The sequence below is a fragment of the Macaca nemestrina genome, chromosome 12 (genome assembly GCF_043159975.1).
Source record: "Macaca nemestrina isolate mMacNem1 chromosome 12, mMacNem.hap1, whole genome shotgun sequence".
Lineage (NCBI taxonomy): Eukaryota > Metazoa > Chordata > Mammalia > Primates > Cercopithecidae > Macaca > Macaca nemestrina.
In genome coordinates this window covers 43,210,227-43,235,818 of record NC_092136.1, presented here as the reverse complement: position 1 = coordinate 43,235,818, position 25,592 = coordinate 43,210,227, and the positions used below count along the sequence as shown (strand labels likewise).

Genomic DNA, 25,592 nt, shown 5'->3' with positions numbered 1-25,592 from the left:
AGAAAGTGGTTACCCTGAAGGATCACGCAGTTCTGTGTAAATGAGATGACAAGCTACTCCCTGCTGTTTCAGGGCCGGGGTGCAGGGACCTCAGATAAGGCGGTTTTGAAAGATTCCACTTTGAGCACAATCTGGCTCTGCAGCCAGGCTTCTCAGCACTCATGAATTTCCATTTTAAAACAACAACTGCTCTTTGAACTGAAATTCTATAGCCAGAGAACAAGAACAAAATGAAAGCCTTTATCCTTAATGGTTTATGACAATAAGATGATTTTGAGTATTTCTTAATATTATCATGTGTTCAATGGAAAATCATTTTGTTTTCTTTGGTAGAACATAAATAATTAAAAATAATTTTTCCCAAACCAAATGCAAATACTTTGCTATCTGAGGGGGGAAAAAAAACAAAAACAATAACAAATGATCTAAGTGATCCAGAGCTCTTCCATTTTAATCACACTTTCCTTTGATGAAAACATTTTTATGTATAATCTATAAGTAATTATCCGTTTATATGTTTATAAACCACATCAGACCTGTTGAAACAATAAAACAAAACATGTTTTTGTTCTTATATAATTCTTACCACTGTCAAACAAAGAATAAGAAAAAGTCACCTGTAATCGCGTCACCCAGTGGTTATCTCATTGTATTCATTACTTTAACCAACTGTTTTCTTACATTTAGCTTGATTTAGAAACAACTATTATAAACATTTGCTGCTATGAGTATCTTTGTAGCTATATTTTGTTCAAGCCTCTTTATTTCTTGAAAAATTTGCCTACAGGAAGATTGCATCAATTTACTCACTCACCAACAATATATGAGAGAGGTAGTCATATAACTATTAATGGTTTATATCTAGTGAAACTGAAGGCTGCAAACGTCAAAATGGTGACAACATTAGTGTCAGTAAATCACGGTTGGACTTGAATCCTTGCTTCCTTCCAGCTTATTCTGTTGGGCTTCCTAGGAGGAGAATGACCGGATTCGCTCACATTTGTGGCCAGGAGTGGTGGGGAGAACGTCTGAGACACACGCGTAGGGTTTTGTTTTGTTTTTTTTGTTTCAGGAAGCAGTCAGTTGCCCAAAGAACAATAGTTAGGAAACCAAGCCCTCAGAGGACCGCATTAACTTGTGCAGTAACAAGTTCAGGGACGCTGGGTGTCTCAGCTGTTCAATAACAAGAGAGGGGCGGAAAGCAAGGTTGCCATGGCGATGCCTTGCCGCACGTGCCGCATGGGGGTGGGGACGGAGGTGACCTTCTGCAGAGCTAAATGAAGCTGTGAAAGTCGCCTCGCCTTGGCCTTGGGATGCGCCCCAAATGTGAGGCGTCTCGGCCGCTGCCAGGAGGCTGGCTGGGAGCACACTGGATCCCTTGGGGAGGGCATGCTGTCCTTAGCACAGAGCAACCCCCTCCTGGCAGCCATTTTATCGCATCTCTTACTCCTCGGCTTCCTCCCAGCACAGGCCTCCGTGGAGCGCAGTTCACCCCGGGGTCTGCGGCGGGAGGCGGGCGCGCCCCACAGTGCGCGCTCGCCGCGCAGTCTCTTTGCCTTCCCCACCTTACGTGCAGCTTCGCGCCCGGAAGGGTTGGTTTTCGTGGTGGTTTGATGTTGGGAGGGGAAGTGGAAATCAAATTCCCGGCAGACTGGGGTGCGATTTCACATGTTGATCCTATTGCGGGTGCGTAAAGGGAAAGGAGACGCAGATGTGATTCGTAAGTGAAGGCTGTAGTCTTGGCGCACTTGGCAAAGGCTTTTTATTTTATACATTGTTTGTATTCTGCCGCAGTCATTTCGGAGGCAAACCAGACGCGCACTAACCTGGAATTAAGACACATATTCACACATTCGTTAAGGACGCCAAGCAGATACCAATCCGTGGTGTTTTCACAGAAAAGAGAAACTGCATAGGCAGCACATGTCTTTCTATTTCACTCCGCTTCAGTGAGGAGATGCAAGGCAGGGCCTGAGTAATAGTATGCTTTATTAAATTCGGTCGCAGTGCCTGCTTTAGGCATTTCATTTTTCCACCTGATGGATGGGGTGACACTAAACTGGCATTTTCTTGGTCTGCACTGTGTTTTGTATGTGCTGCATGCATGCAGTTTAGTGCAGAACGGTTTTTTTTTTTTTGGACAGCTGGAAATTGTAACTTCTGTAATTACTGCACAGTGATGTAATGCAATGAAAAATCTTTGGTGGGGGGAGGAGTTTAGGCAGAACAGATTGTTAAAGACAGTGATGATGGGATTTGGAGGTACAAAAAGGATGACAAAGCAGAAATAATTGTACTGCCCTCAGGCTAGGAGCAAAGCTCGTTTATAATTCTCGTAGTTACAGAAGCTAAAAGCAAAAAAAAATGATTCATTGAGACAAAATCTTTTCCAACATTGCCTTTTCACAGTTGGAGAAATGAAGATTTGAAGAGGTAAAGAATTAACTTACCAAGGTCACAAAGCCGTAAGAATACAGACCTGCTTTTCTGGTTTAACTACGCCAAGTCAAAAAAAGCGAGGTGTGGAATTAACTGCGTTGAAAAATGAAAACTTTTGATCTCAGTCTCCTTCACACTGTAAATTATTGAGGACCCCAAGGACTTTCATTTTTGTGAGTTGTATCTATCACTATTTATCATACTAAAATGCAAAATTAGAAATAAAAATACTAATTCATTTTAAAATAGTAAAACATTATATGATAACCCAAATAACTCATTTTTATGAGGAAAATTAATGAGAAGAGATATATAGATTTCCATTTTTTGAAAACTAATGGGGAACTTATAGTCGGAGTCTCATCTCTGCTTCTGCATTCAATCTGTTTTAGAGTGTTACTTTGATTAACATACATGAAGAAATCTAGCCACTCATACAAAAAGAGAGGACCTAGTACCGGAAAGGTTCTTGAGAACTCTCAGTAAGTGGTGTGCTGCTCCACTTGTGGACAGTGTTTTAAAAACCAGTTCATTATTGAAGGAGAGAAAGGCCACTTTGTAGCACTGCCAGTTTCTCTGGTGTAAATACTCCCAACATGGCTGATAATGCAAAGTTGGGAAAAGACAGGCAGTAGCACATTATTATATAGTGTTTCTACCATACAAATACAATAGCTAGAAATAACTGCAAGAGCCTAACAAGATTGTAGTAAAATGATTAGGAAATGATGGGTTGTGAATATTTATTATCTTTATGTTAATATAATTTAATTGAATGTTTTTATAATATACTTTTTAATAATGATTATGTTTAAGGACTGACTCACAAAATTCTTTAAAATTTGACAGTGGGGACTGCTGAGTCAAATGATATTTCTGGTTCTAGATCCTTCAGGAATTTCCACACTGTCTTCCACGATGGTTGAACTAATTTGCATTCCCACCAATAGTGTAAAAGTGTTCCTCTTTCTTCACAGCCTCGTCAGCATCTGTTGTTTCTTGATTGTTAAATAATCGCCATTTTGACTTATGTGAGATGGTATCTCATTGTGGTTTTGATTTGCATTTCCTTATTAATCAGTGAGGTTGAGTATTTTTTCATATTTGTTGGCCATATAAATGTCTTCTTTTGAGAAGTGTCTGTTCATGTCCTTTGCCCACTTTTTGATAGGGTATTTTTTTTTCTTGTAAATTTGTTAAAGTTCCTTGTAGATTCAGGATATTAGAATATAAATTATTCTATTATAAAAATACATGCATGTATATGTTCATTGTAGCACTATTCACAATAGTAAAGACATGGAATCAACCTAAATGTCCATCAGTGATAGGCTGGATAAAGAAGATGTGGTACATGTGTATGATGGAATACTATGCAGCCATAAGTAGCAACAGGATCATGTCCTTTGCTGGGACATGGATTGAGCTGGAAGCCATTATCCTCAGCAAACTAACACAGGAACAGAAAACCAAACACCACATGTTCTCTTTCATAAGTGGGAGCTGAACAATGAGAACACATGGACACAGGAAGGGGAACAACACACATTGGTGTCTATTGGGGTTTGGGGGAGGGAGAGCATCATGATAAATAGCTAATGCATGTGGGGCTTAATCTCGAGGTGATGGGTTGATAGGTGCAGCAAACCAGCATGGCACATGTTTACCTATGTAACAGACATGCACATCCTGCACATATATCTTGGAACTTAAAATAAAATAAAATATACACTTTGGGAGGTCGAGGCGGTCAGATCATGAGGTCAGGAGATCAAGACCTACCTCGCTAACATGGTGAAACCCTGTCTCTACTAAAACTACAAAAAAAAGAAAAAATTAGCGAGGCATGGTGGAGGGCATCTGTAGTCCTAGCTACTTGGGAGGCTGAGGCAGGAGAATGGTGTGAACCAGGGAGGTGGAACTTGCAGTGAGCCTAGATTGCACCACTGCACTCCAGCTTGGGTGACAGAGCAAGACTCCGTCTCAAAAAACTAAACTAAATAATAATAAAAAATAAAATTTGACAGTGGGTCCTTAAGAGATGATAGAAGCTGCTCCAGCACACCATTGCCTCCAGGGATCCTCAAACCGTAATGGGAGAACCAGTGTATTAAGTTAATTCAACAAAAATTATTAAGTACTTAGTTTGTGCTAATGTCTGGATAATACATATATTGAAATACAGAAATAAAAGAGTAATACCAAGGGTGGGGAAAAATAACTACAAAATGCAATAACTTGTGCTTAGTCCATTCAGGCTGTTATAAGAAAATACCATAAATGGGATGGCTTATAAACAAACATCCATTTCTCACGATTTTGGAGGCTAGCAAGTCCAGGATCAAAGCACCAGCAGATGCAGTGTCTGGTGAGGGCCCCTTTTCTGGCTCATAGATGGCAACTGTTTGCTGTGTCCTTCACATGGTGGAAGGTGCAAGACAGCTTTCAGAGGCCTCTTTTTTTTGAGACAGTCTTGCTCTGGAGTGCAGTGGTACGATCTTGTAGCATCTGCTATACGCTGCGATTTCACCCCAACTTTTATCTGAGGCTTCTTTTATAAGGGCATTAATCCCATCATGAGGGTTTTTCCCCTCATGACCTAATCACCTCCCAAGGTCCTACCTCCTAATACTATCACATTGGTGATTAGGTTTGAACACATGAATTTCGGGGAAACACATTCAGACAGTAGCAATTAAGATACTTTAAACCTTCTATTAAGTCAATTTGAGTTAATTATCTGGCTTATTTGTTGCTTTCCTAACCACACCCCTCCCTCCAAATGACAATGTGTTTGTTTTCTCTAGATGTTACGATTTTATATTTTGTAGTAGGGCTGTAGGCTAAGTCGATATTTTCATCTGACGGCAGTGATCTGGATGTAACATCTCTCTAAAGGTAAAATATTATCATCTTTACAAACAGAAGTACATAAACCTCCAGGATTTATGAATTTAACCTTCTGTGCTACAGACTGCAGGATTTGTTGGATCTTCAGCACAAGCATATTGTTTCCAGATTAGAGGGGCCGAACTCATGGTGAATGCTTGAAATATGTACTGGCATTGTGGAAAATTAGTCATTCAATGATTATTTATTGATCATCTGCTCTATGCTAGAAGCTGGGGAGCTTACCACCCTAAGTAGCCACTCAGTGCTTAAAGCCAGCACTGATCACGGATGTTTCCCTGGGCATTGGAATTGGTGTGAAATAGGTATTGCCCTGAGCACAGTGACAGCAAAGTATAGGAGGCACAGTGCCCCTTTTTATTATATTCTACAACTACTCAGCTATGTTTCATGTACACATTCCCATGAACATATTCTTTAGTGATGATTTGAGTCACATTTGCTCTGGTTGCTGCCTTGCAACATTTGAACTGATTTGGAAATAAAACATTTTTATTTGTTGGTTTAAGTATCAAATGTAAAGGAAAAGCAATTCAATTACAAAAGAGACTTGGCAAGGGCCTTACCAAAGAACCTTGGTCTCTAAAGACCTATACACTGCACCTCGGCCTAGTACAGGAAAAGCTAGAATTTGCATCCATTTTAGATGAAGTGGTCACTCAGAGGGCAGGGCCTGCTTTGTGTAGCTGGGTGTCATTGATCAAGGCACACCTCTAAAGGATGTGTGGCCTAATCGTCAGCGATGGAAAAATAGATTTGCTGGGGTCAGAAAGTCAGAGCCCTCAATTTACCATGCCAGGCTCCATTTCTTCCATGCCTTTACTTATCATCTGGGATTTTAGAAAAGAAATCTGGGATGAGGCAGAAGAAATGAAAGTAACTTCATGTGATTCTCATGACTTTGTTTCCACAACATATTGCCCTAATGGGTATGGATGGAAGCTCTGGGGCTCAGTCCCTTAGTTGTATAAATAAGTAACTGTATGACCCAACTCTGTGAGAAGTTGAAATACCCTCTAAAGTTCTTTGTAGTTTTATAATAATTTCATGTCTAAGACAAAATACTATAGAAGTTTGTAAAGACTACAAGTCTTTTGACATTAAGGCTAAATATCGCTGTGATAAGACCACCTCCAAATCCTCACTGCAGAGGCAATTTCATTGAATAATTTAATTAAGTGCATGAGCTTTGAAATTAGACAAAGCTGTATTTGAATGCTTCCTCAGTCACTTACTAGTGATGTGACCTTAGGTACATAACTGAAAACCTCTTTCAGATGCCATTTCTTAATCCTTAAAATTAAGATTCATTCATGTCAACAAATATTTTTATGAAGCACCTAGTATATGCCAGTCATTCTTTTAGGCACAGAAGATATTAACAAACAAGACAGATATAGCTGTCTTCTCATGGCTAATAATCTGATAGATGGAGACAGACAATAAACAATAACTAAAAATATAGAATAGAATGTAAGCTGGTGATATCTGCTATAAATGACTGATCCTTAATTTTTTTTGTCTTGGAACTTTGAAAAATCTTAATTTACAAAATACCCAAAGGAAATTTTGTTTGTATAGGTTATATCTATTGATATTTATCATATTAAAAACTAAAACAAAATTCTTAAATTATTAATTTATCTAAAAATAACAAGAATTATCCCATTACATGTTAACATAAAGACATTTTTCATTGAAAATGACTATGGTTTACAAATTAAAAACAAATTAGTGGGAAGAGTGTCATTTTCCACATTTTTGCAAGTGTCTTTAATATGTGCATAACAGAATATAGCATGGTGGCTCATGCCTGTAATTCTAGCACTTTGGGAGGCCAACCTGAATCTAGGAGTTCGAGATCAGCCTGATCAACATAGTGAAACTCTGTCGATGTAAAAATTAAAAAACAAAACAAAAGAAAGAAAAACAAAAACAGCATCGTGGCACGTGCCTGTAGTCCAGTTACTCGGGAGGTTGAGATGGGAGGATGGCTTGAGCCCAGGAGCTTGAATCTCCACTGAGCCATAATTGCACCACTGCACTCCAGCTTGGGCAACAGAGCAAGACCCTGGGTCTAAAAAATAAATATTAAAAAAAGAATATCCAGCCTCACACAGATAAGTAGTTGGAAAAGGGAAGACTACTATAATAGCATTTTCAGGTAATTGTGGCTGTTCCCCAATACTACATCACAACTTGACAAGTGGTTGTTTCCTTAATGTTAATTACAATGTAAAGTCTAAAATCATATCAATGAACTTTTCATACTTTGTTACATTAAAAGCCATCAGTTGGCCTCGCACTCTGAGTAAATCTTTTATGCATTTATGATTTTGTACTATCAAGTATTGGCCATGTGGAAAGTATTAGTTTACTGAATTATGCACATCTTCCAAATTTTGACATACTTCATTTTAAAATATCAGAAAACATTTGTTAATATGACCAGTGTTATCATCAGATAAGTCTTAAGCATTGGGAAGCTTTCAAGCTCATGATGGCATATACAGATTTTCCAAAATTCTAATTTTTGTTGGAAAACTCAAATTTTATCGCTGGCAACAAATACTGTCACTTGTTTTTCTTGAAACGACAGACTCACTTTGTTTATTTTTTAGAAAATGTCTGCCAAATACTCAAGTGTTTCAGTTGTTCTTTTGAATAAAATGCTGCTCCATGAAAAATGGTTGAGTTTTCAGTTCTCAACTCAATCACATAAGTGCTTTACTTTGAGATAATCATTGTCTTTGTTGTGCAGCAAAATCGCTTTATGTGTACTTCCCATTTCATCACATAGAGTATTGAAAAGATGTGTATTTAAGGGTGGAGGTTCAATAAAAGTAACAGATTTTACTAGTATGTCAAGGAAATTCTTAAGTGACGCTTTTTGTTTTTCGTTCTTTTTTATTATTATTTACTTTAAGTTCTGGGAGACACATGCAGAATGTGCAGGTTTGTTACATAGGTATACATGTGTCATGGTGGTTTGCTGTACCCATCAACCCATCATCTACGTTAGGTATTTCTCCTAATGCTATCCCTCCTCTAGCCCCCCACTCCCCAACAGGCCATGATGTGTGATGTTCCCCTCCCTGTGTCCATGTGTTCTCATTGTTCAACTCCCACTTACGAGCGAGAACATGTGGTGTTTGGTTTTCTGTTTCTGTGTTAGTTTGCTGAGAATGATGGTTTCCAGCCTCATCCATGTTCCTGCAAAGGACAGGAACTCAACCTTTTTTATGGCTGCATAGTATTCTATGGTGTATATGTGTCACATTTTCTTTATCCAGTCTATCATTGATGGGCATTCGGGTTGGTTTCAAGTCTTCGCTATTGTGAATAGTGCCACAATAAACACGTGTGTGCATGTGTCTTTATAGTAGAATGATTTATAATCCTTTGTGTATATACCCAGTAATGGGATTGCTTGTCTTGTATCTAGAATTGCATGGTGGTGAAACACACAATGACCACTAGCACAGCTTGGGGCCAATGCCTTGATTCGTGCCAAGGCACCAAGGGTCTTATTTACTTGTTTTCTTATTGCTTTTACATCATTAGTACAAATGTAGATACAGCAAAAAAGGCAGATAAGATGTCAGTATTATTATGTGAATACGGTTGTCCTCACATATGCCCTAAAAGAGCCTGAGATTCTCACAGGGCTGTAGAGCACACTTTGAGAACCACTGATATAATAAAGATAATTCAAGGGGAAGGCCTATCAATTGACTTGGGGAGAGTAGGCAGCGACTCTAGCTTGGGTGGTCAGGAAAAGCCTCTGTAAGAAGATGAGATTTAAGCTGAGACATGAAGGATGAGAGGGAACCAGCCAAAGGAAGACTTGCAGGAAAAAATAGAGTTCTGATGGAGAAAACAGCTAATACAAAAGCTCAGAGGTGGGAAATTCAAGAATAGAAAGAAGATCACATGGATAGGACAAAGTGAGCAAAGGAAGATTTCAAGATGAGCTTGGTCAGTAAAAATAATATCTGAATCACAGAATTGGTGTTTAAATAAAATAATGCTTATAAAGTGCTTACCTCAATACTTTCCTACTACCTAGCACCCAATAAATGCAGCATGTGTTACTTGTGTACGTGGTGAAACTATGTGTTCTATCAGCTTTGAAATCTGTCTTTTCCTGGTATGCACAAACTTTGAGGCATAAAAGACAGGTTATTGTATTCTTTTTTAGAAAAACACTGTCGAGGCAAACATGTAACTCACAACGCTCTAACATTCAGTTTAGCACACTTATAGCTTAAGCAATTGAGCTAAGATGTAATGTTATTCCTTATCTAAAAGAAAATAAAAATGCTTTAACACATATATGTATAAATTTGTTAAACCAAAAGTATAGCTTAGTGGTAGGGAGATGTTTAAAATCCAAAAATGCTAGAAACTAGTAGACAGCATAAAATGAGATGCATTCCAAGAGAAGGATGGGTATTCTTTTCCCACTTGCTCAGTACAGATTGTTTGTTTTACATTTATCAGATAATGTGTTCTTCGTGATTGCCTCAGATCCATCAGACATTAAATAAGCAGTTGCTAGCCTTCTGGTCATCCTTTGCTCAGCGTCGTGTTATGGCAAGAACTGGACCTGATATCTTTGTTCATTTGATTATTTATTCATTCAGCCACCATTAATTGATGTTTATTATGGAATAATGGTGGTTCTGGAAGCTGAGATACAGAGATGCAAGAAGCACTTGCATATCAAGGAATTCCCAGTGTGGGAGATGAAGCAGATAAACAAAAACAAATATATCTTATTTGAAGCAAGTACCAAGTATTGTGAGAGTGAGGAAGGCAATCAAATCTTTGTGAGGAAGGTAATGTGGAGGATGCTAAAGCTTCCTTAAAATGGTGACATATAAGCTGACCCTTAAAAGGATAAGTAACAATTACCCTATGTCAAAGAAAAAATTGCATGGGACAAAGTTAAACAGGCAAAGATGACTTGATTCAGGCTATTTAAATAGGCAAAAGAGGAAAGAACTCAGTCTGAACTCAACTCCACTGAAACAAAAGGAGGGAGGGATTTTAAGTGCTGGGATGAGCTAGTGGAAAAGTACTGTGGGACATTAGAGATAAGTCATAGGCCACCGATATTTGCCAATTGGCTTTGTCCAAAAGAGAAAACAAACTTCTCATATCAATGTGATAGGACATTGTTGCACTGCATGGAACAAACTGCCCACCAAAGTTAGGCTCCTGCTCTCCCAAGAGAGACTATGAGATAGGGGAGATAGGGGCGCTATTTTCCTTGATGATTGTGTTTCAAATACATGGCTCTCAGATCCTAAAGAAAGACATTCCTGGGTCATAAAACTGGCAAGAGACTGGGAGAAGATTTACATTTCTAAAAGGCAGAGGAAGGATTTACAGTTACAAGCTTTCTAAAGCAAACCCTCTAATAAAATAGAAGTCAGGGACCTAAAGTCAGGAAGGAACCTGTCTAAAGGTTAGTCAAGCAGAAGAGACCAGTCAGCCATTTTGGTCACTGGAAAAGTGTGGAGAAAAGTCATTTCAGGCAATATAATGATAACCGTGCCACAAAGCACATTGATCACCTAATATATACCACACTAAATACTTTGGTCACACACGTGCACCCAGATGCGCAAATCCCATTTGCTATTATCATTTTACGAATGATTAAACTAGGTCTTAGAGATATTAAATAGCATAGTAGAGGCTGTATAACCAGCACAATTGCAGAGCTGGGATTTGAAACCTGGTCACTTAACCTCAAATTAGATGGTTTTCACCACTGATAAAATGCTGCTTTCCAGTTGGTTGAAGAAAATATATGTATAACTTATTTTGAGAGATTGGTTTGTTTTCCCAACATTTTGTTGTGATAATTTTAGACATACAGCAAAACCAAAAGCATTTTACAGTGAACCTCTATGAACTCCTGACCTATACTCTTGCCATAAACATTCTACTATACTCACCTTATTACTTATCTATGTCTTCAATGCTACATCCATCCATCAGTCTCATTTTATATCAGTACTTTTCTCCCTAAATACGTCATCACATATATTATTAAATAGATTTGAATGTTGTTTACAGATTTTTTATTTTGTTATAAAATTTACAAAATAAAATGAACAAATCTCAAGTGTACATTCACTGACGTTTCATACATGCACGTACTTGTGTAACTCAAACTCCTCTCAATACATAGAAACTTACCATCACCATAGAAAGTTTTCTCATGCTCTTTTCTCATCACTCCTCACTCAACCCCAAGAGGCAAACTTTCTTCTAATTTGATGCTTCTCTAGGTTAGTTTTCCTTTCCTAGAATTTTAAATAAATAAAATCAGACAGTATAGTATCTCATGCAAGACCTCTGTATAGTTGGTTGTATGTGTCAACTTGGCTAGGCCATAGTACCCAGTTATTTTCTCAAACACCAATATGCATGTTGCCGTGAAGGTATTTTGTGTATATATTTATCATCTACAATCAATTGACTCTAAGTAAAACATATTATTCTGACTGATGTCTTTGGGCCTCATCCAATCAGTTGAAGTCCTGAGGAGTAAAAACTGAGCTTTGCTGAAGAAGAAATGTAGCATTGTGACTGCAGCATCAACTTGTGCCTGGGTTTCCAGCCTGCTGGCCTGCCCTACAGACTTTGGCCTTGCTAGCCCCACGATCACGTGAACCAGTTTACTAAAACACTCTATTGATTCTGATTCTGTCCAGGTTTTGGCTAATTATAAATGAAGCTGCTATAAGCAATTTTTATTAAGGCATTTTGTAAACATACATTTTTATTTATCTTGGGTAATTATCTTGGTGTGAAGAATCATAAAATGTATATTCAGTTTTATAAGAAACTCTCAGAACTTTTGTTCAAAGTGTACAATTTAATATTCTCACCACCATATACGAGAGTACTAATTGCTCCATATTCTCACCAACACTTGTTATGGTCAGTCCTTTAAAATTTTGCTATTCTTGTGAGTGCGTAGTGGCATGGCATTGTTTATTAAGTTGCATGTCCCTGATGAACAGCTTCTTCATGTGCCAAGTGGCCACTTGTATATCCTTTTCTGTCGCATATCTGTTCAGTACCCTTGTCTATTCCTCCACTGTCCTTTCTATCATCTGTGATATCATCCTCTTGCCGAATAAATATCTTGATAATATCCTCTCCAGGCAAGACTGGCTTTCATTAATATATCATTTGAGATCTAATAAAGTCAGTATCTTCTACAGGGAGATCATTTAACAAGGATATATCACAGATTTGAAGATAAGAGTGCAAAGCATTTTTTGAAAAGCATTAACTCCTTTCCCTCTATATTTTAGAGTGATTTTATGGTACAGAGTGAGTTGAATTACACTGTGTAGCTCTGTATATACTTTATTGGACACATTTCTTAGTTTTTAACTTAAATTGAAATATTGTTTCTTAGTCTGATCAACACTTTAGTTTGCTATTTGCCATCACTTTTTATGAGTTGTATTTTCTTACATAAAACATTCCAATCACTTGTTTATTGCTTCTATTTTCCATTTGTGCGGTAGCATAGAAACTTCAAGCAAACATCTGTGGGAAAATTATTTGTGTAAAGGAAATGCCAGAGATCTCACTATGTATATACTGCAAAAAAATGCAAATACTGTCTGTCACTCTTACCCTGATCTACTTACTCTAGTAATGAAAATACATTCTTAAAAATTGATTCAATTTCTCTGTATTACAAATTTAGGGAGAGCTTTTCTTTATTTTTTAAGTCAGTTTTATAGGTATGTTTTCCCTTCATTTCTCTATCCTAGTTATAGAACATAGGCTCTGTTTGAAAAAAAAAAATTTGCTCATCTCACATAGATAGAACCTTTATGAAATGAGGGAATTCAGTGGGAGATCTTATTAGTAACACTGACACTGCTCATTTTTTGGTGAGACCTCGACAGTTTTTCCCATTTCTGTCAGCAGTACATGTCATTTCTCATCAGTTATTTTCCTTTTTCAGGATATATAAAAAGATCAAGTGGTGTTGGGAGAGAAAAAAGCATAACTTCCTCATTGTTATAGGTTCTTAAGAACGAGGGACTTAGCAGTTCCTTGATTAAATCTAAAAAGACAAGAAACTCTTTGGTCTCTTTACTTATTTTTCTTGGTACTTTTGAAGTGATTTAGACCTTGACCCTCCCCACATTTGGAAATCAATACACTGCCTGGCTAATGGAGTACCAATACAAGGCCACCTGCCTACTTAGAGAGTTGTTGAAAGATGAGATACAAAACCTACCACATTGGAGTTTTTGGTCTGAGGCTTTTGTTTGAAGTACTCAAACACTTTCAATTTCATACAAATTCTTTTTTTTTTTTTTTTTTTTTTTGAAGCAGAGTCTTGCTCTGTCGCCAGGCTGGAGTGCAGTGGTGTGGTCTCGGCTCGCTGCAACCGCCGCCTCCCGGGTTCAAGTGGTTCTCCTGCCTCAGCCTCCTGAGTAGCTGGAACTACAGGCACGTGCCACCATGTGCAGCTTATTTTGGTATATTTTTAGTAGAGATAGGGTTTCACCTTGGCCAGGATGGTCTTGATCTCTTGACCTCATGATCTGCTTGTCTTGGCCTCCCGAAGTGCTGGGATTACAGGCATGAGCCACTGTGCCTTGCCCCAAATTCTTATAGTATATTGTGGGAATGGGGAATTAAAATAAGAGACTCTAGCCAGGTATGCACCTTCTCAAAACTATGGAACATATGGGCTTAAAGAGATTGTTATGACTTAATTCCCCTGAATTGGGTTGAACACATGGGTACAAAGTGTCTGGAGCCTCTCAGGGTTCTTAGTTGTCTAGAAAGCATGTTCTTATTTTATCTTTACGAAGAACCCTTTTAGTTTTTGCCACCCCCATATCAAAGTAGTGCCACAAAAGTCAACTGTAGGAACACAATAAAGGAAGTTCATATGGCTTCTCAAAGAAAAAAGGAAATGGTAAATTAGAGCCTTCATTTATTTGTTGATGAAATATTTATTGAGTGCTTACAATGTTCCAGATGTACTTGTTCAGTGCCTTGGATGGGGACTCCGTAGTTCATGTCTAGTGGAGAGAAATGGAAATGTTCATAGTTAGTTACAATCTCTTAGATATTAGATATTGAGGTGTGCACAGAGAACTATGTGTGCTTAATGGAGGATCCACCTACGTGTGTGTTTGTGTGTGTATACATGTGTATTGCAAAGAATGTCAGTGATGGTTACAGAAGATTCCTGTGAAATATAATACTATTAATGGAATTTTGAAAGGATGAGTGGGAGTTAGCCTGGCAGTATAGTAGAAAGGGTATTTATGCTAGAAAAGAGCATTTGCAATGATAGAGAAATATAGGAGAACATGGCTCATCTGAGGAAGGTCGAGCAGCTTAGTCTGATTGGAGTTTAAGGTTTAGTGGGGAAGAGTGGAGACATGTGAGGTTTGAGAGTTTTGCCAGATTATGAAGGTTCTGTTAGGCCACGTAGGGGCTAATGGGTGGACCATCACAGAGGTTTAAACAGGAGAATGCCATAATCAGATCTGATGTTAAGAAATATCACTTTTGTAAGGTAATGAATGAATCAAAAAGCAGCAGAATGATCAGCAATAGTAATAATTGAAAACACTTGGTAATGTTCAATGCCAGTCTTTTTCAGCTTGCTTTTTAGACACTAACTCATGTAATCCTCACAACAATTTTATTCTTGAGTACTATTATTATCTCTGTCTTACAGATACAGAAATGGAGACACAGAGCTATAAAGCAATTTTTCCAGGTTTACTCAGATAATGAATGATAGAATAACAACTCAAATCTAACAGTCTGGCTGTCCATGTTCTTACCATTATGTTAGACTCCCTTTCAATAACTACAGCATTTATTGAGAGCTTTCACTATACCAGGCAGTGTTCTAAGCATGTTACAAGCAAAATCTAATATGCTAGAACCACTGCATGAAGTACTGTTAATATTAATATTCCCATTTTATAGATGATATAACTAAGGAGAGAGGTTAAATAATTTGTCTAATATTACTTACATAGTAAGTGGCAGAGGTTGAATTCAGACTTGGCAGTCTGAAATAAGAACCTGAGCTCTTCACCTCTGTGTTGTATAGATATGGGTAGACTATCTATGGGTGTGTTAAAATAATCAAGGCAGAAGTCATGGTGGCCTGAACTAACAGAGTGATAGTAGAAATAAGGGATATAAATCCAAGGTATATTAAGAAAGTAAATTTTAGGGAATTTTAAATGGCTATTGGAAGAATAGTGGGGAGTGAAAGTAAGATATTACAGATGACCTGAATGATGAAGCCTAACATGTAGGGTCCTGTATTATTGTCTATTGTTGCATAACAAATCAACCCCAAATTTAGCAGCTTAAAACAACAAATATTTATTACTTTGCAGTTTCCATGGGTCAGGAATCTGCGTTAGTCTTAGCTGAGTGCCTCTGTCTCAAGGTGTTTTATTATATTGCAGTCCAGTTGTCAACTATGTCTGTGGTCTCATCTGAAGGATTGTCTTGCAGAGGACCCTCTTGCAGGCTCACTCACATGCATTTTGTCAGGCCGCTGTCCCTTGTCACATGGACCTTCAGTATGATGGCTGGCTTCTCCAGAATGAGCAATCCAAGAGATAGAAGCCATAGTCCTTTTACAGGCTAATCTCAGAAGTGACATCATATCACATCTGTGGTATTCCAATCATTAGAAGGGAGTTTGTATTAGTCTGTTTTCACACTGCTGATAAAGACATACCTGGGACTAGGAAGAAAAAAGATGTTTAATTGAACTGACAGTTCCACATGACTGGGGAGGCCTCAGAATCATGGCAGGAGGTGAAAGGCACTTCTTACATGGTGGTGGCAAGAGAAAACGAGAAAGATGCAAAAGTGGAAGCCCCTGATAAAACCATCAGATCTCATGGGACTTGTTCACTACCACAAGAACAGTCTGGGGAAAACTGCCCCCATTATTCAAATTACCCCCAGCAGATCCCTCCCACAACATGTGGGAATTATGAAAGTACAATTTAAGATGAGGTTTGTGTGGGGACACAGAGGCAAACTGTATCAGAGTCCGTAAGTCCAGTTGACCCTCAGGAAGAGGAGATTACTCAAGGACATGAATACTACAGAGATCAGTGGGATTCATTTTTAAGGCCACCTATCAAAGTCTTTATTCCATGGCATCCCTTTCTTAGGACACTATAATATCCTGTTTGAAAACCACTTATTTAAATGATGGGCAGAGAAATCAGAGCTCAAAATGGAAACTGGGACATAAGAAACTACAGAGGGAAGAGAGAAGCCAGAAGGGGCTTCCAAAAGCCACTAAGGTTTTGGGAAATAATATCAAATACTATACTAATATCAGAAGCCACCCCTCAGAGTGTCATTGGTAATCTAGGCAGGGCAATTGCATTACTATAGGGGAGTGGAAGGAGATTACTATGGATAGAAGAGTGAAGTTAAGGAGTAAAAATAGTGAGAACAGGTGACTTTTTCAAAAGAGTCCTATTGTGATGAAAGAAGAGTGTGTGCTAAATAGAGGTTATCTGTGCTTAAAAGAGACTTTAAAAAGAAAGAGATGCAACATACAAAACCCTTTCTGATGATAGGGTGACTCTGTAGGATAACTAACAAAGAAGAAAAAAAAGCCATGTGGAATGTGATACTGCAGTCCTTCATCCCAGTGGCCAAGGCCTCCGCTGTCACCTATACAAGTTGCAGAGGAGCAAAACATGGAATCTATGTCATGGACTAATGTGAAGATAAAGATTTGAAAAGAAAGTCCAAAGGGAAACTCAGGAAAATGTTTTCTATCATTTTATTTCTGCTTCTGATAATATGTTAAAATTTCCTGATATGTTGTATTGCTGTGCTATAACACAGTGTTCATTCTGAACATTTGGATCTTTTACCCACGTTACATTTTTGTTAGGGAGATAATGCTCACCCTAATGCATCAAATGTAATTGTGATTGTGAAGTAAGTGCTAGGAAACACATTTCTTTGAATCTTCTTCCAATTCATGTATTTCCCCCTTTTTTAATCTTCTGCCCTAATAGGATGTCTCCTGAGTTCTCTTAGTTAAATGTAATATCACCATGTTTCGTAGGGAGGCAGTTCTACTGTAGTGGTTAATGTCACAGGATCTGGAATTAGATCACCTGGCTTCAATTTCCAGCACTCACATTGATTATTACGTGACCTTGGGCAGACTCTGTAACTGCTCTGTGCCTCAATTTTATCACTTGAAAAATGGTAAACACTTCACCACTTGCAAAATGATAAACTCTTTCTTACTGGGATTGTTATGAACATGAATAAAGTACTAGCAATTGGAAAAATGCCTAGCATATAGGAAACTCTCAACAAATGTTAGGTTCCATCAGCATCATCATCATCATCATCATCATCATCATCATCATACTATGGCTTCCACCTGAAACCTTCGTTATGATTGACCCTTTCCTTTTCAGCTTCATCCTTCCATGCCTTATTGACTATTCAGTCTGTGCTCCATTTGAAGTAGCCAGTATACTTGTCTTTTTTTATTATTATTATACGTTAAGTTCTAGGGTACATGTGCACAGTGTGCAGGTTTGTTACATATGTATACATGTGCCATGTTGGTGTGCTGCACCCATTAACTCGTCATTTACATTAGGTGTATCTCCTAATGCTATCCCTCCCCACCCCTCCACACAGTAGGACCCAGTGTGTGATGATCCCCTTCCTGTGTCCAAGCGATCTAATTGTTCAATTCCCACCTATGAGTGATAACATGTAGTATTTGGTTTTCTGTTCTTGTGATAGTTTGCTGAGAATGATGGTTTCCAGCTGCATCCCTTTCCCTACGAAGGATACCAACTCATCTTTTTTTATGGCTGCATAGTATTCCATGGTGTATATGTGCCACATTTTCTTAATCCAGTCTGTCACTGATGGACATTTGGGTTGATTCCAAGTCTTTGCTATTGTGAATAGTGTCACAATAAACAAACGTGTGTATGTGTCTTTATAGCAGCATGACTTATAATCCTTTGGGCATATCCCCAGTAATGGGATGGCTGGGTCAAATGCTATTTCTAGTTCTGGATCCTTAACGAATCGCCACACTGTTTTCCACAATGGTTGAACTAGTTTACAGTCCCACCAACAGTGTAAAAGTGTTCCTATTTCTCCACATCCTCTCCAGCACCTGCTGTTTCCTGATTTTTTAATGATTGCCATTCTGACTGGTGTGAGATGGTATCTCATTGTGGTTTTGATTTGCATTTCTCTGATGGTGAGTGATGATGAGCATTTTTTCATGTGTCTGTTGGCTGTATGAATGTCTTCTTTTGAGAAGTGTCTGTTCATATTCTTTGCCCACTCTGGGTTGTTTGTTTTTTTCTTATAAATTTGTTTGAGTTCTTTCTAGGTTCTGTATATTAGCCGTTTGTCAGATGAGTAGATTGCAAAAATTTTCTCCCATTCTGTAGGTTGCCTGTTCGCTCTGATGGTTGTTTCTTTTGCTGTGCAGAAGCTCTTTAGCTTAATTAGATCCTGTTTGTCAATTTTGTGTTTCTTAGTCCTGAGTTCTAGTTTGATTGCACTGTGGTCTGAGAGACTGTTAGTCATAATTTCTGTTCCTTTACATTTGCTGAGGATTGCTTTACTTCCAACTAAGTGGTCAATTTTGGAGTAAGTGCGATGTGGTGCTGAGAATAATGTATATTCTGTTGATTTGGAGTGGAGAGTTCTGTAGTGTCTATTAGGTCCACTTAGTGCAGAGTTGAGTTCAATTCCTGGATATCCTTGTTAACTTTTTGTCTCGTTGATCTGTCTAATGTTGACAGTGGGGTGTTAAAGTCTCCCATTATTATTGTATGGGAGTCTAAGTCTCTTTGTAAGTCTCTAAGGACTTGCTTTATGAATCTGGGTGCTCCTGTATTGGGTGCATATATATTTAGGATAGTTAGTTCTTCCTGATGAATTGATCCCTTTACCATTATGTAATAGCCTTCTTTGTCTCTTTTGATCTTTGATGGGTTAAAGTCTGTTTTACCAGAGACTAGGATTGCAACCCCTGCTTTTTTTTGTCTTCCATTTGCTTGGTAGATTTTCCTCCATCCCTTTATTTTGAGCCTATGTGTGTCTGTGCATGTGAGATGGGTCTCTTGAATATAGCAGACTGATGGGTCTTGACTCTTTATCCAATTTGCCAGTCTGTGTCTTTTAATTGGACCATTTAGTCCATTTACATTTAAGGTCAATATTGTTATGTGTGAACTTGATCCTGTCATTATGATATTAGCTGGTTATTTTGCTCGCTAGTTGATGCAATTTCTTCCTAGCATCAATGGACTATACATTTTGACATGTTTTTGCAATGGCTGGTACCTGTTGTTCCTTTCCATGTTTAGTGCCTCCTTCAGGATCTCTTGTAGGGCAGGCCTGGTGGTGACAAAATCTCTAAGCATTTGCTTGTCTGTAAAGGATTTTATTTCTCCTTCACTGATGAAACTTAGTTTGGCTGGATATGAAATTCTGGGTTGAAAATTCTTTTCTTTAAGAATGTTGAATATTGGCCCCCACTCTCTTCTGACTTTGAGAGTTTCTGCCGAGAGATCTGCTTTCAGTCTGATGGGCTTCCCTTTGTGGGTAACCTGACCTTTCTCTCTGGCTGCCCTTAACATTTTTTTCTTCATTTCGACTTTGGTGAATCTGACAGTTACATGTCTTGGAGTTGTTCTTCTCGAGGAGTATCTTTGTGGCCTTCTCTGTATTTTCTCAATTTGAATGTTGGCCTGCCTTACTAGGTTGGGGAAGTTCTCCTGGATGATGTCCTGCAGAGTGTTTTCCAACTTGGTTCCATTCTCCCTGTCACTTTCAGGCACACCAATCAGATGTAGATTTGGTCTTTTCATATAATCCCATATTTCTTGGAGGCTTTGTTCATTTCTTTTTATGCTTTTTTTCTCTGCACTTCTCTTCTCGCTTCATTTCATTCATTTGATCTTAATCGCTGATACTCTTTCTTCCAGTTGATCGAGTCAGTTACTGAAGCTTGTGCATTTGTCACGTAGCTTTCATGTTATGGTTTTCATCTCTATCAGTTCTTTTAAGGTCTTCTCTGCATTGATTATTCTAGTTATCCATTCATCCATTCTTTTTTCAAGGTTTTTAGTTTCTTTGCACTGGTTACATAGTTCCTCCTTTAGCTCTGAGAAGTTTGATCAACTGAAGCCTTCTTCTCTCAACTCGTCAAAGTCATTCTCTCTCCAGCTTTGTTCCATTGCTGGCGATGAGCTGCGTTCCTTTGGAGGGGGAGATGCGCTCTGATTTTTTGAATTTCCAGCTTTTCTGCACTGCTTTTTCCCCATCTTTATGGTTTTATCTGCCTTTGGTCTTTAATGATGGTGACGTATTAATGGGGTTTTGGTGTGGGTGTCCTTTCTGTTAGTTTTCCTTCTAACAGTCAGGACCCTCAGCTTTCGGTCTGTTGGAGTTTGCTTGAGGTCCACTCCAGACCCTGTTTGCCTGGGTATCAGCATCGGAGGCTGCAGAAGATAGACTATTGCTGAACAGCGAGTGTTGCTATCTGATTCTTGCTCTGGAAGCTTCGTCTCAGGACGAAGCTCACAAGCTTCGTCCCCGTCGTGTGAGGTGTGAGGTGTCAGTCTGCACCTAGTGGGGGATGTCTCCCAGTTAGGCTACTCAGGGGTCAGGGAACCACTTGAGCAGGCAGTCTGTCCGTTCTCAGATCTCAACCTCTGTGCTGGGAGATCCACTCCTCTCTTCAAAACTGTCAGACAGGGGTAGTTACCTCTGCTGAGGTTTCTGCTGCTTTTTGTTTAGCTATGCCCTGTCCCCAGAAGAGGAGTCTACAGAGGCAGGCTGGCCTCCTTAAGCTGTGGTGGGCTCCACCCAATTCAAGCTTCCAGGTGGCTTTGTTTACCTACTTAAGCCCCAGCAATGGCGGGCACCCCTCCCCCAGCCTCGCTGCCACCTTGCAGTTAGATCTCAGACTGCTGTGCTAGCAATGAGGGAGGCTCCGTGGGCGTGGGACCCTCTGGGCCAGGTGTGGTATATAATCTTCTGGTGTGCAGTTTGCTAAGACCCTTGGTAAAGTGCAGTATTAGGGTGGGAGTTACCCGATTTTCCAGGTATTGTGTGTCTCAATTTCCTTTGGCTAAGAAAAGGAATTCCCTTCCCACTTGCACTTCCCGGTGGGGCAATGCCTCACCCTGCTTCAGCTCTCGCTGGTTGGGCTGCACCCATGGACCAGCACCAACTGTCCGACATGCCCCAGTGAGATGAACCCGGTACCTCAGTTGAAAATGCAGAAATCACCCGTCTTCTGTGTCGCTCACGCTGGGAGCTGGAGGCTGGAGCTGTTCCTATTCCTACTTGTTTTACTGGGGAAATTTTATTAGAGATATTAGACACAAAATTTGCCTGATTGAAGTTGTAACAGTTAGGTTATTCCACCACTGGCCTCAAATATGGTAAAGGACATTGATTACTGAGTTAATTAGTGTTTCCCTAAAACTTAGGTCCACTTGAAACCTTAAAACTGAGAATGTGATCTTATTTGTAAATTGGGTCTTTGCAATTGGAATTAGTTAAGATGAATCCATACTGAAATAAGGTAAGCCCCAATCCAATGACTGGTGTCCTGATAAGAGAAAACAGAGATACAGAGACAGTCGCAGAAGGAAGATAGCCATGTGAAGAAGAAGACAGGAATTTGAGCAATTCAACTACAAACCAAGGAATGCTAAGAATTGCCATCTAGAAAAAGGAAAGAAAGAATGCTTTTCTATAACCTTCAGAGATATGGCCCTGCCAACACTTTGCTTTTGGAATTATGGTCTTCCGAACAGCAGAAGAAAAATTCCTGTTGCTTGTAGTCAACCAGTTTGTAGTAATTTGTTGCAGCATGAGTGGGAAACTAATACAGTTACTAGTAGACTTTCCCAAAGTACTTAGCACAGCACACAGTGACTCCCATGATCTGACCTTTTGTGCTTTGACCAGACTATGTTTAGGCTTCTTGTTCATCACTTATGCTGTTTTCTCAGTTCTGTGCATTTGCACTACCCTCCTACTCTTTGTATGAAGCTGCTACTCCTACTTCAAGGCTCTAATGAGGCCTGAATCATCCTGATCAGAATTATTTCTTCACTCTGTCTTTTATAGTATGTTGCTGCTACCTCTATCATATGTCTTGTGTCTTTTTGCTTTGTGTTATAGATATTTGTTTAGATATCTATCTCTTCACTCTAAAGTTCTTTACATCAGGATCTGTGTCTTTTAAAGATTCTCTGTATCAATAATGAGTACAGTGATTGGTTTACTGGAGTTCATAATATGTTTGTTAAATAAATGAGTGAGTGAGAGACTGAATCAAACTGGTGAATACCTAATACTCATGACTAGGTTAGTAGATAGGTCTACCTTCTCTCCTTATCAATCAATGGTAGTGAATCTAAAAAGCTCACCATTAGAGATTCATTATTTCATATTATTGTGGACTAATTATCTCTTGAGAAGCCACAGGTCTGGGAAGAATAACTGTTAAATCCAGCATATTTTCCTGAGAATACATTTATCCGCTCAGAGACAAAGAGAAAATGAAAGAACTGGGTCACAAGGAAAAAAAAGAAGGCAAAATGAGCTTTGAAATGAACCTCTGTGCAAGGCTTGGACACAACGCAGGAGCAAGAAAAGGGTCTCCAATTCTATTTTATTTTAAAATCACATTTTAATGTGGAAGGCAGGCAATGGTGCTTAGTCATTGCATAATTGTTGCTATTTGACAAGTAGCCCTTTTGTGTGTATCCTATTGCGGGGAGAGGAGAGGAGGTGGATATGTGAATGAATGATAACAGAAAAAGGGTTTGTAGGCTTCCAGGTTCAGGTCTACTGCTTCTGTCCATATTTTAGTTGTGGTTTCCATCTGTATTTTAGGTCCTCCAAGGAAACCATTTATTATAGTAGCCACAGTCTGTAAAATCAATTATTTCCCCAAGTCCTGTTTATGCTAATTTCACCTCCTGTTTTGTGGGAAGGACCTCTCTGGCTAGATACTGCAGTTATTTGTGTTTGCTGAGGCAGAGAGAGTGCTTCTGCAGCTGACGAGAAGTGGTGGGACTCTCTCTTCTCCATGAGGTGATGCAGCAGCAGGCTTTCTGTAGAGGCTCTGTGACTAAAAAAGCAGTTTGTCTGGAAACCTCAAGAGAGTACTTGGAGAACTTGGGGTATTAGACATTATGTCTGGACCCCTCCAGGCAGTACTTGGAATTCATCCTTCCCAAATATGTCTACCAATATACTTCCTGAGACATGGTGCAAATTTATTCACATGCCCATTTTCAGGCTTATTTCAAAATCTTTATAAATTATTTATGTTTTAATTATACTTTATTACTTTTTAACTAAAAATGTCATTTCCCTTGGGTGAAGAACCCAGTGCAATACGAGAAATTTCAAAGAAGCTAAAAAAAAACTTGCATTGGAGACAGCATTTTAAGAAAGGCACAGCATGCTATTTAGGACCTGCTCTAATCTGTGAGATAAAATGCCACACAGTAATTTGTGCTTTGCTGGAGCTCAGAGATCAAGTTTGAAGCTGTCACAAAAGGTACTTTTTTGGGAAAAAAAAGAAAAAGATTTCTAGGAGCTTTTCTTGATCAATTAATTTCTGGCAATATCCATCCAGCAGTCTGTTGTTGTTGTTGGAAAAAAAAAAAAAAAACAGCTTTTATTCTTTTCCTCTGGTATTGTGATTAAATCCAAATGATGTTTTAGCAGATCTTTACTCCCACAACTTCAGAGCTATCATTGCAACTACAGTGATTTTATGAAGGGAAGGAAATTCTACTAGCGCCTGTAGCATCAGTCAAAATAAGTTATTTCAAAGGAAAGCAGTGTCTTTAGTGGCTTAACAAGTTCAGTGAATCAGAAATTTTTCCCCTTGTTTCTGGCTGAAATCTCATTTTTGGTCAAATACTCCCCCCCGCCCCCCACCAAAAAAACGGAGGTTCTTATTGCCAGGTTTTTAGCAGGGGAAATGATCTTTTGCAAGAGGTTGTGGAGCTCTGGTTCAGAAGATCTAGCTGAGAGACTTTTCCCCCTCAGCTCCAAAAATATTTTAACTCTGTAATCTCTGGCTTTTGTCTTTGATGTGAAATTTTTGAGGTTTTCTTATAGGTATTTCTTCATATTAATTCTCTGTGGGCAAAACATAACTTTGAGTTGATGTTAATTTGGGTGGTAAGGTGTTATGAATGTTTCCACTGGTGTGGTTCTTTAAAGACTTCTGTAAAAAGTTTGATCATTGGCCGGACGTGGTGGCACATGCCTGTAATCCCAGAACTTTGGGGGGCCGAGGCGGGTGGATCACCTGAGGTCAGGAGTCCAGCCTGACCAACATGGAGAAACCCCATCTCTACTAAATACAAAAAATTTGCTGGGTGTGGTGGTGCATGTAATCCCAGCTACTTGGGAAGCTGAGGCAAACACCTGGTATAGTTAGTTGTAAAGCTACTCTACTAGGTCCAGGGCATGACCAAGAGGCATCAGCTGCCATGTCTGCCACTCACTGATTACCTCACTGAGGATGGCCTTGGAAAAGACCTTCATTCCTTAGAACTTTGTTAAATTATTTTGTAAAGTGCTGAAATTGGACCAAAAGTGATTTCCGTAATTGCTCCGTGGAACACTGTGATCATTGATATCCTAACACATGCTCTGCACAACACACAAATACTAAAATAAAGCAAAGCAAAAATTCTCATAGTCAAACAGGTGTGATAAACGTTTCCTAATATATTCCTCTCTTGAAGACTTATGTTACCTATTAGCATTTTGAAGCCTTATAGATTTACATAGTAAATAAACTTGTGTAAATCTGTATTCTTCAAACTTAACTGACCATTGTATAAATCAGTATAGACTAGGCTATGCTGAAATAAAAAAAACACATGAAAAACTCATCAGATTAAAATAAGAAAGTTTCCCCCTACCCATTATATGTCTAACATAGTTTAACTACCATGGAGAAGAGCTCTTTTTTTCATAGCTACTTAGGGATACCAGCTGGTGGAGTAGACACCGTAATGAAACTTGCAGGTCATTTTGCTAGTAAGAAAAGAAGTTTAGGGGAGTCTCAAACCAGTCTTTAAAGGTTACCTCCCAAATATGGTGCATCTCATTTCCACACACAA

General features: G+C 38.9%; 2 long non-coding RNA genes across 4 annotated transcripts in view; one reads left to right on the top strand and one right to left on the bottom strand.

The window, feature by feature from the left end:
• The first annotated feature begins 1,249 nt into the window (after nt 1–1,249).
• The window catches only part of LOC105487024 (uncharacterized), a 46,963-nt gene continuing 22,620 nt past the window's right edge, over nt 1,250–25,592 (top strand). Inside the window, exons 1-2 of one of the 3 annotated variants that reach the window (XR_003019269.2) lie at nt 1,250–1,592; nt 2,410–2,612. This is a non-coding gene — a long non-coding RNA (uncharacterized lncRNA). Of the gene's footprint in view, nt 1,721–2,409; nt 2,613–25,592 lie in introns of all 3 variants that reach the window. The other 2 variants (XR_011610757.1, XR_003019268.2) reach the window with 2 other exon arrangements.
• The window catches only part of LOC105487023 (uncharacterized), a 28,687-nt gene continuing 14,656 nt past the window's right edge, over nt 11,562–25,592 (bottom strand). The window contains exons 2-3 of the long non-coding RNA XR_011610758.1: nt 14,379–14,432; nt 11,562–11,669 (exon numbers count right to left, since the gene is read on the bottom strand). This is a non-coding gene — a long non-coding RNA (uncharacterized lncRNA). The remainder of the gene's footprint in view (nt 11,670–14,378; nt 14,433–25,592) is intronic.